The 10339-nt window shown below is 36.2% G+C and overlaps 1 long non-coding RNA gene across 3 annotated transcripts; it reads left to right on the top strand.

Moving 5' to 3' along the window:
* The first annotated feature begins 95 nt into the window (after positions 1-95).
* On the top strand, positions 96-3503 carry LOC127514600 (uncharacterized). Of its 3 annotated transcripts, none has more exons than XR_007930676.1 (5): positions 96-782; positions 1006-1365; positions 1705-1940; positions 2015-2102; positions 2499-3503. It is a non-coding gene; the product is annotated as an uncharacterized LOC127514600 (long non-coding RNA). The 3 variants fall into 3 exon arrangements; XR_007930675.1 differs by having other exon boundaries at positions 1006-1590; XR_007930674.1 differs by having other exon boundaries at positions 1006-1940.
* Positions 3504-10339: the final 6836 nt, after the last annotated feature.

Below are 10339 nucleotides of genomic sequence, written 5' to 3'. Positions count from 1 at the left end.
TCAAGTTCTTTAAATATCCTAAATAAACTTAAAACTAAAGTGTATAAGTATAGAACCACGAAATGTTTGAAAATGTGAAATTAAAATAAGGAAATTATGAGAATTAGCTGAAAGGAGTGACATTTGGCTTGAAAATAACCATTTAAAGAACAAATAGACTACTCAAAACTACTGTATACTGTAGGCCTAACAGGCACTTTTATGTTATGAAAAAAAAAAAAAAAACTATTTAATTAACAGCTTAAGATGACTTCATTATTTAAAAATTATTTTAATGGCTTTGTAAAATGTCAAATGACAAAATTCTAAACAAAACTTACTCAGCAAAAAAATGAACAAATAATGTTTCAAAACTCATATAGAGGGGGACTGATTTGTGGGGAGGGGTTGAAAGAGCATAACAAAAATATTAATTTATAGAATTACTGACATATGCCAGAAGTTTCAATAGGCTATGGGTGTTTTTTTTTTTTTTTTTTTTTAGCTATTTACGTTATATTTTAGTCAAACAGATATGCATTTCAGGGTGCATTTCTTTTTCCATCACTATAATTTCACTGGTTAAAGTGCAAAGAAGAAATGCCCAATTCCCAGTTTAAAAACTGTGTGAACAGATTTATCAGATCATCTCTAGCCAGCGGAAAAGGTGGGGTAAATAAATGCCTTTAAATGTTTGCTTGGTTGTTGCACTGCCATTATGTCTCTCATGCACACTTTTTCTCTTCAAAAAGACCTAGCGCTAAAGGAAAACATGAGACTTCTGTCAGCTGCTGGTTACTTAGGTGAGCTTTTTCTTCTTAATACAAACTCTTGTATGAACTCTTCTTAATATAATACAATTGACTGCTCAAGAATCAGATGTAAATGCTTCAGGTCACTGATCTGTTTTGTCAATTTTTATCCTAAAAGTCCTAAGCCTGGATTAATTTCTAAAGTCAACAGTACACTCATTTAGATGGAAAAACAAATGTTAACATATTGTTGTTGCATTATGTAACTTTTCAGTGCTGCTTTCCTCCTTGTTCACACATGGAGCATTTGAACGTATGAATCAGTCAAATTCAGTCAAAGATTCTCACTCAGATGCTTCTCTAGAAGTCCGGCCTGACAACAGACAACACCTCATGGGGGAAAATTTCACCCTTCGCTGCTCGGTAAATGGTGGTAATTCAACAGGCTGGATACTGAGGAGGCATCAAGGAGCTAAAAATATGTCTGGATGTTTGCAGTTGAATGGCAAAGAATCTATAGACAGGCCTGAAGAATGTCATTTCATTGACATTGACAGTAAGAACAGTGGACTTTACTGGTGTGAGAATACTGCTGAAAACAAGACAAGCAACACCATCAACATCACCGTGGTCTGTAAGAACATCAGTGGCAATAATATAGATTCAAATCATTGATTTGAAGATAATAGTTTTTTATTAATATGTGATTTATGAATAGCTGAGAGATACATTACAATTGTATATCATCACAATCGTATTGTGACATTTGATAAACTGTTTAATGTCAATCTTACCTTCGTAAAAAAAATGAATGCTGAAAAGTGAATACCGTAAAGAAATACTGAAAGTATGCTTTCAGGTATTGTGATTTAAAATGCTCATTAAAATCATAAAAGGATACTTTAGTATATAGTAAAGCAATACACTTTGATGTATATATAAGCATATATTTATATATAATCTTTGTTCCTAGATGATAAAATGATTCTCTTGAGCACAGTTCACCCAGTGATGAAAGGTGAGTCAGTTACTCTGCAGTGCAAATCCTGGCTGTGTAGATATACTGTTAACTGGTTTTCAGTTAGATGCGAGGTCTGTATGTCTTTTTAGTCACTGCGTTTACATACTGTGCATAATTTTATCAGTTCAGTCACTTTGTGTCTTTAGAGAACTCCACAGCTGATTCAGAAGATGAAAAGCCATATACAGGTATGAGATCCAGAATATCTGTTATTGGTTATGGTTTCTATGCTATAGCCATCCTAATAAATTCTGTTCTGCAGGATCTTTGGTCTGGCTGTCAGGGGTCTGTATCGTCTTGATTCTTCTGGTGCTTCTTCCTGTGCTCTTGCTGCTGTTTCCAGGTTTCAGGTAGGCTATACCAACACTCTTGTGGCAATTCGTAACTATTTTGGCAAGTTGGTGGTGAATTTTTATGAATTCCTACATTTTCGTACAAATAAAACCATACAAACTCATACTGTACAAGATCACCGACTCGTAAAATAGTTGTTTACTTATGAGATTGGGTAATCTTGATACACCCATAAGGGAACAGTTCAAAGAAAAAATTAAAAATGTGTCAATATTTATTCACCCTCATGCCATTGCAAACCTTGAGAATTAGTAAAATAGTTACTAATTCGTAAAGTACTAATTAGTACAGTAGTTTCTGTTAATTAGTTCATGATATTAATATTATTGACTACTTTTGTGTCACATTGCTCTCTGTATCAAATATCTGCAATGTTTACACATGCTTTTCAGGGAGAAATTCCGTGTCTGTCCAAATGGGGCATTTAGAAGGGAAAGAGTCCAACAGGAAATGCCTAAAACCAAGCAGGACGTGACTGAAATCCAGTGGGATCTTCCCTGGATGGAGATGGACAATTTGTTGGACAAGTAACAAAATCCTGGCAGCTGAACATTCCAAATGTGGATGTTATCAGATACATACAATATTTTTGAAGACAGAAAACAGTGACTTTGCTTTATATAGTGAGTCATGGGCAAAACTGATTTTAATAGCATATGGAAGTGTTTTCAGTTGTGCTTGTTATAATTCAGCTTTGGATAAGGGATCAGATGTCTTTAAGGAATATTTACGTCAGATGTTTTTAATTGCAGAATGACAGTTGATTTGTATCTTTGAGTGATTCGTTAACATATAAACTTGTGCGAATTGCAGAAGGTCTTCTGCAAAGAATACCAGGCAAGCTGGTAATGAACATGTTATTGTAGAATTATGGTTATTTTGCAATGCAGTGTTGACATATAAAATATTTATTTAAATAAATAAAAAGATAAATAATAAATAACAGAGATGAATCATGAATTTTTTTAATGGTGACATTGTGACATTTGATAAACTGTTTAATGTCAGTCTTACCATCATAAAAAAGTGCATTTCGGTGTGCTAAAAGTATACTTTTATAGGTAATATAATTTAAAATGATTAACATTTTAAAAGGACATTTTAGCGTATAGTAAGCAATTTAATAGGCCATACTCTTTCATGAACGTGTAAGCATTTCTAAAAGTATATTGTCAATTTAAGAATATTATTGTAAATAAATACATTTAAAAAATGTATATGTACAATAAAATCAATCACTACAAAATATGCTAACAAAACAATGATTTATCTTGTGAACTATCTTGTGATGTCAATGCATTTTAAAATGTTCCTCATTTCAAAACAAAGTTTTGTGTACTTTACTGCAAAATGTGTTACTTGAAATTGTATCATAAATAAATCCATTTTAATACGTTCTTCAGTCTGTTTTCAGTTCAAAGATTATACATGGCCATTTTAGACAATCTAACTGATCAAATTTATGCTTTTCAGATTTTTAAACTCCTTGCTTTTAAATTATATTCGGCTAAACTTCTTAAAAACAGTAAAAAAATGGAGTGATTCACACTGCTCCAAAAAATAAAGTAGTCCATACAACTCATTCACTATATTTCAAGTCTTTTAAAGCTTTTAAGTCACAACAAAATGCATCACATCTCAATGGATCACAAAGAGATCCAATGAGGTTTAGTATTTAATGACGTCAAACCTGGCATTGTAAGGCACCATGTCTGCATGCACTAAACCTAATGTGGCAGTACAGTATGTAGTAAGATTAGTATCCAAACTGAGATTCTCCCAGCATGGGTAGCTATTTAGAATAATTCATTCCTACTCCCCCACCTCTAACCTTCTGTCCTCTCACTCAGACATGCCCCCTGCCTGTCTGGAGATCTGGCTTAACAGCAGACAGCACTTCAGGGGTGAGCACTTTTCCCTTCGCTGCTCAGTAAATGATGCTAACTCAACAGGCTAGATGCAGGGGAGGCTCCATCCAGATCAATTAACAATGAACAATTGCATATTTATAAATTATAATTAACTAAGATAATAAATGTGTGAAAAATGGTAATTGGTAGTTCATAATACCTAATGTGCTAACTAATGTTAACTAATTTAACCTTAAAGTTAACAACAATATATTGATATTTCAGAACTTCTACACACTTTTACAAATGCTGAGCATTTCTCGGTACAGACAATGTAAAATGATGCACACAAAACAGAAAAAGAATGACCATAGGTTAAATGTCCACCCTAGATAGAATATCATCCCTGTAAAATGTGCTCAAAAGACAATCCTGTATTTTTATTATTTATTTATCTTTTTGACTATATGGCAGTAGAGTGTCCCTGTATAGGACCTTTTGTTTCAGTAGGATTTCAGGCATGTTTTACACATTGTCACCATCACAGACACTGTTATCCAGAGCAGCTCCTGGCTAAGGGGAAGTGAAGTGAAAATGTCGTCTCAAGTAATGTTGAGTCCCTGGAGCTGTCACCTCAAGGATCGCATGTCCTGGTTTTTGTCTGGCCCATCACAAAAAGACATTTAGTGTACATGCTCCAGGCCTTGAAGGACCTGACATAGAAGTACATTTCTATGCTGTACTTGGCTGGTTTACTATGTACAGGTGGAACCTGGATTTGATAAATAAAAATTGGAGCGAATAAAATCACCAAACATAAATAAATGCATACATAGGCTATATACAAACATACATACATAAACCGGAGGCAATATAATCACCAAAATTTCAAATAAATAAATAATTGTGACTGCGTTTGCTTATTAAGCTGGGATATGATGATATGATAAAGTATTTTAACAGGCAAAATTATACATTTCAGTTTTAACATATCTGTTACCAGGAGTCAAATATTACCCAAACTAACACTAGAGGGCAGCATGTCTTCGCATTGTCCTAATGTATTTCTTGAACACCAATTCACCCACTAAATTCAAGTCAAATCAAATAAATAAATAAAATAACCCAGTATTTTTAAAAAGAAAAACTAAAGAATGCTAACCCTGAGCGTAAGAGTTTGAATTTGATGATGTTATTTGGAGAAAGTTTGTTTTGGTTTTAACAAAATTAAATAAAGGACACAGTGAAAATTCTTTGTTAGAGTCTGCATTATATTTATTTATTATTATTATTTTTTTTAATAATTTTAATTTTTCTTTAGCTATAAGGTAGACCTATAGCAATATTTAGCGTGTTTGACGCAAAAAAAAAAAAAAAAAAAAAAAAATCCATTGCATTGCATGTAATGCATTTTTTTTTCGCATATGTTTAAAATAAAGTGTCTTTTTTTTGTGGGTGTGGGGTCTCCCTTTTGTACTTGCATTTTAGCATGCTGTTGGCTGACAGACGATCAGCTGCTGGTGAGGGGAGGGGGTCTGACCGCTACAGTGCCTTGCCTGGCTTCTCCTGCTAGCGACTGGCAGTTTGAGAGGGGCACCTTGGAGACGCAGGTCGAAGAGCAAAATGCTGCCACACTGACACTGTGGCTAAAAGCAGAATAAGTGTTTACAGCATTTGCTCTCTGAACTTTGCTCTCTTTTAAGACCAGCAAGCCTTAAAAAATTTATTTGCATATGTCATGACTTTTCTACTTATGGTACAGTAGCCTATGTGCATAGTCAGTATGGCTGATTATATTGTGCCATGTTCAAAACAGGGTTATTATAGTTAACTAAAAATAAAACCATAAAAAATTTGTTAGTTGAAATAAAATAAATGTTAACAGAAATAAAAAAAAAAAAGGAAAACTTTACAATAGGCACATGACGTCATTGCTGTGGTGCAAAATGCAGCTGGAGGGCAGGAAGTGATTTTCCTATAGAGAAATCACTATTACAAACTCAAAATTCATATGTTGTGCGTAATTTATGGTTGCTCAAATCAATCAAACTGAGAAACCACAAGGAGGTTTTATCGTTTATGTTACTTTTATCATTTTTTAACTATAAGAGTTGTCGCCTTTAAGCGTTTTGCGTCTGCTGATACTGAAATTTATATGGATACCTTTTTTGATTTTGACTTGGTTAAATATTCACATTCTTCATGGTGCCGTTTGCAGGAAAGAGCTATTTTATCCCATTGCATGATCGTTTGGTGTTTTCACTAAAGTTTTGTATTCCGTTCACAATGTTGATCTGGATACCGTGAAAACAGTGTCACATACTGGGTACGCACTGCTGCTTCAGCCATCATGGTAGAAAATGTCCAAATAAAAAAATGTGTTCAACAAGCTGGCAGAAGTTGATCCATTTCTTTGTTGGAAGGGTGTAAATGTAATTGTAGTTTTAATGTTCTTTGTAAATATTCACTTTCTCATATGGCCATGAAGGAGAATCGGAGGGTCACATTCAACTGACAGACACCGACATGCTGTATTTTTTTGTATTTATTTCAACAAATGATAACCAAAATCAAACCCATAGAAGCTTATGAACAGTTTTGAAGTGGCTGTGTGCAAGTTATGCTCATTCACAAGCCGAGTGAGAGTCATACTCGCAAATGTAATGTTAATTATTAAACCAAACAAAATATAAAACTTTCAAAAACACTTAGCAATGTGATTATTTTATTGAGTGGCAGTGGGTTCAATCAGTGGCGACATTTTTCCACAATGACAACAGAAAATAAAAATACTGCACGAAACTCACTAGCAGAAAGGCAGCGCGATATAAACAAACCAGACTAGAACTCAACACGGCCTGACGGCAGCTTCACATTCTCTATATCTCCTGCCTCAATGGCAGGCAAGTCTTTCATTTCAGTAGAAAAACCACTCCTCTTCATAACATAAGGATCACGTCTAACATAAGTGGTGATTTTTTGTTTATATCTTTCGAAATAGTGTCTAAACCGCTGCAATACGGACTTTCCTCTGTCTTTCATTCTGTTTTTTTACTTTCTGCCCCATCAGAACTATGTGATTGCAAACAAGCTATATAGAACTATATATATTCTCTATATATATTCTCTGGTGCATAAGGTCTTTAAGGTTCATTCGTTAACATTAGTTAATTACATTAGTTAACTAACACTTAAAAATACTTCTAAAGCATTTATTAGTTTATGTTAATTTCAGTGCGTCCTTTATTTGATTATGTTATAGCTACAATGATGATAGGGCTATAATAACACAACACTGAATTTTCAAATGTCTTTGGACAAGGAGTTATTTGTGCATGTGCAAATGCAGTTACACAAATACACCAACCTCGGAGGATATCTCAACTAGACTGAATGGTGGAGTCACTTTCACATAATTCCTCCCCTGAGGCACTTTACCGTTTCTACATTTCAACCATGATTGCCAGTCAAGAGACCTGATTAGAGATCACAGAAGCTTCTATAAGTAAATTCAACTACAGTAGTGCATTGATATTTAAAAGAGGACACACTTCCTTATAAAATCTCTGGGAACATCAAATGCGTTGCTTTCATGCTTACCGGGACTGAGGTTGGTAACAGCTATATCATGATGAGTGCTCCATTTTAGAGCCTTCTGTTCACATTCCCAACAGGTGAGAGACAGGCGAGACTTTGCTAAAGTTGTCATGGTGATCTATGCACTGAGCAATTGAGTGAATGAGGGTGAGGTATACTATATGAACATGCTGATGTCAGTACAGTAGAGACAATAATTTCATCATGCTTCGGTCTCCCCTCATCCAGTTACGTTTCAAACAGTGCCACCAACAGTGAGCACTCTACCATGCTCCAGAACCGTACATATGGCCTCTGAGCAGGAGTCCTCTACCCCTGTGACAAGCTGTGCAAAACCCCAGAACTTGGACTGACTCAAAATAGTACAAATTGTTTTATTCCAATGGTTGGCTTCAAAATTTAAGGGGCTTCAAAAGTGGAAATTTAAGCTTCTATTATTGTTGGACTCATACTATACAGAACATGTTATGTCATTATCTATTTAAGCAATATAACACAAGATAAGAATGCTTTTGTTCTGAGTTTATTCGAGATTTGGTTGTAAGCACTGCTTTTATACAATCGCTCATTAAACAAGAAGGTACTACTGAGTAAGTTACATTTTAGACACAATATTGCCTGTAACGTTGTCTATTTTTTCTCCGCCAACAAAAATAGTTCCAAACAAAAATGAACAATGGTTGAACAGAATGAACTCTCAAGACCGGCGGTCTCAGCGCACTCCAGCCCGGTGGTCCTGGAGCGCGCAACAACACAGTATGGGAAGCCAAGACAATTGGTTCCAGCAGCAAAGGTTTAATGTCGGTTCGAGCAGCACTGAAAGTTTTTCTGGTGGTCTCAAGTCTGTTGGGCTCAGCGCCTCCTAGTTTAGTGGTCCCAAGTCTGGTGGTCTCAGCACTTCCAAGTCCTCCATCCCTCTCCTGGTCCACCTCAGCTCCTCCACCCTCCTGGACCTCCTGTTTGTCTCGTTTACCCTGTTGTGTGCTTTTCTATGTATTTTCTGTTTGTGTTCCTGGTGTTCACTTCCTGTGTTTAGTTTGTTTCCTCGCACACTGTGTGATTTATAACAGTCCTTTACAATTGTTGCTTGTCAGACTGTACGAAATTGATCCTCATGTCGCACTGTGGGATCTCAGTCGTCATTTATGTCAGACTGTACGACAGTCAAGACGCGTTAAAAACGGACACGCACATGAAAACTCGTTCAGAGTTTTACATCATTAACCCACACACGTTCGGTGACTGTGAGCTGCATTACACACGGGACTGAAATGGTGGCTAACAAAGACATATCTAGCGTCAATTTTGATCACGGCTTGTCTTGAAAAACAATTTATTTATCAATTTGACGTTTGTCATAGAAGTCACACTGCAGGACTGTGCGCCAAATCTTCTGACACTGCCAGAATTTCGTCTGAGGAAATATTTGATCGCAACGGTCATTAATCGGCTGTCGGTGAACACGTGATTTTTTTTCCCCAAACCAGTTCAGCGGAAATCCTGCCCTGGAGCCGATTCTAAACATTTCATTGGCCATGTCAATCACAATAACGATTGCCTACACCCAACCCTGATCCCTAAACCTATCCATCACTGTAACTTCAGGGCGGGGATTTCCGCTGAACCGTTTGGGAAAAAAAATCACGCTCGGTGAACATGTCAAACTAGCGATCAAAGACTACAGATTTTAGCCTAGGATTACAGGAATCTTGTAGGATTCTCAAAATTTGTCTCGACGACCAAATCGTGGCCAAAATCGCACAGTGTGCACCCGGCTTTAGCTGCCTTGTTTGTTTCCATAGTTACTCTCATTAGTTTCTATAGCAGTTCATTGCCCACACCTGTCCCTTGTTGGCCTCTGGTTATCCTGTGTATTTATACCCCAGTTTTGGTCTGGTGTTGTCCTTTATGGATGTTTATGTTTGTGTTGTGTTCAGAGCTGTTTTGCTTGCCTTGCCCTGTCTGGATTTACTGTGTTTTGCCTCCTGTCTGGATTTACTCTGTTTTTGTCTACTTGTCCTTGTGCCTGGATTTACTTTTGTTATGTTTGTTAACAAATGTCTTTTGTTGCTTTTGGATCCAACTCTCCCTCGTTTCTGAAACATCCCACTTTACAATCTAATCACAATGTTTCAAACAAAATGTTTTTTAATTGCAAAATTCCCCTATATCTTCAATTTCACTTTATCTATGGACTGTATACTGTCTACTGTATACTACCTCTAAACACATTGGAGCATATGCACAAACAGCTTATCTCTGACACCTTCAAGTGCGTTTGTATATATAATTCTATACTTTGTGCATTCCCCTATCCACAAAGTGCTTAATTCTCTACTTAGTACCTGGTAAATAACACTGATATCCATTATTCTAGAAACTTACCATGAAGTTTAGGCAGCAAATGAGAGGTGTTAATTGTAGCATGCAAACAAACAATTACTCTAAACAGCATTGGGCCCCCGGTATAAAAGGGCTATAAGTGTTGTCCTTCATATCTTTGTCTTACCGTAAATGGAGCTATTCATTTCTAGCCTTTTTGGGCACTCATGTAGTGTGTAGACTGGTGGAATGTATGCAAACTGATGTTGACCCATAACCAGCCGGCATGCATCGGATGCTGCCTCATTAGACTGTGTTTGTGTGTCTTTATTAGACGGGATTCCACAGGCCACTCTCCCACCTCTTTCATTCATCCTCCTCTTATTTCTGCCCATCCAGTAGAATCTTTCTAATCATCTTGTTTCTTCTCCTTTCCATAATCTTTTCAGTGGAGTTAATGTGCT

Source organism: Ctenopharyngodon idella, chromosome 6 (assembly GCF_019924925.1).
Source record: "Ctenopharyngodon idella isolate HZGC_01 chromosome 6, HZGC01, whole genome shotgun sequence".
NCBI classification, from domain to species: domain Eukaryota; kingdom Metazoa; phylum Chordata; class Actinopteri; order Cypriniformes; family Xenocyprididae; genus Ctenopharyngodon; species Ctenopharyngodon idella.
Note: the sequence above shows the minus strand (reverse complement) of the source record. Positions and strands in the feature narration are given on the sequence as shown.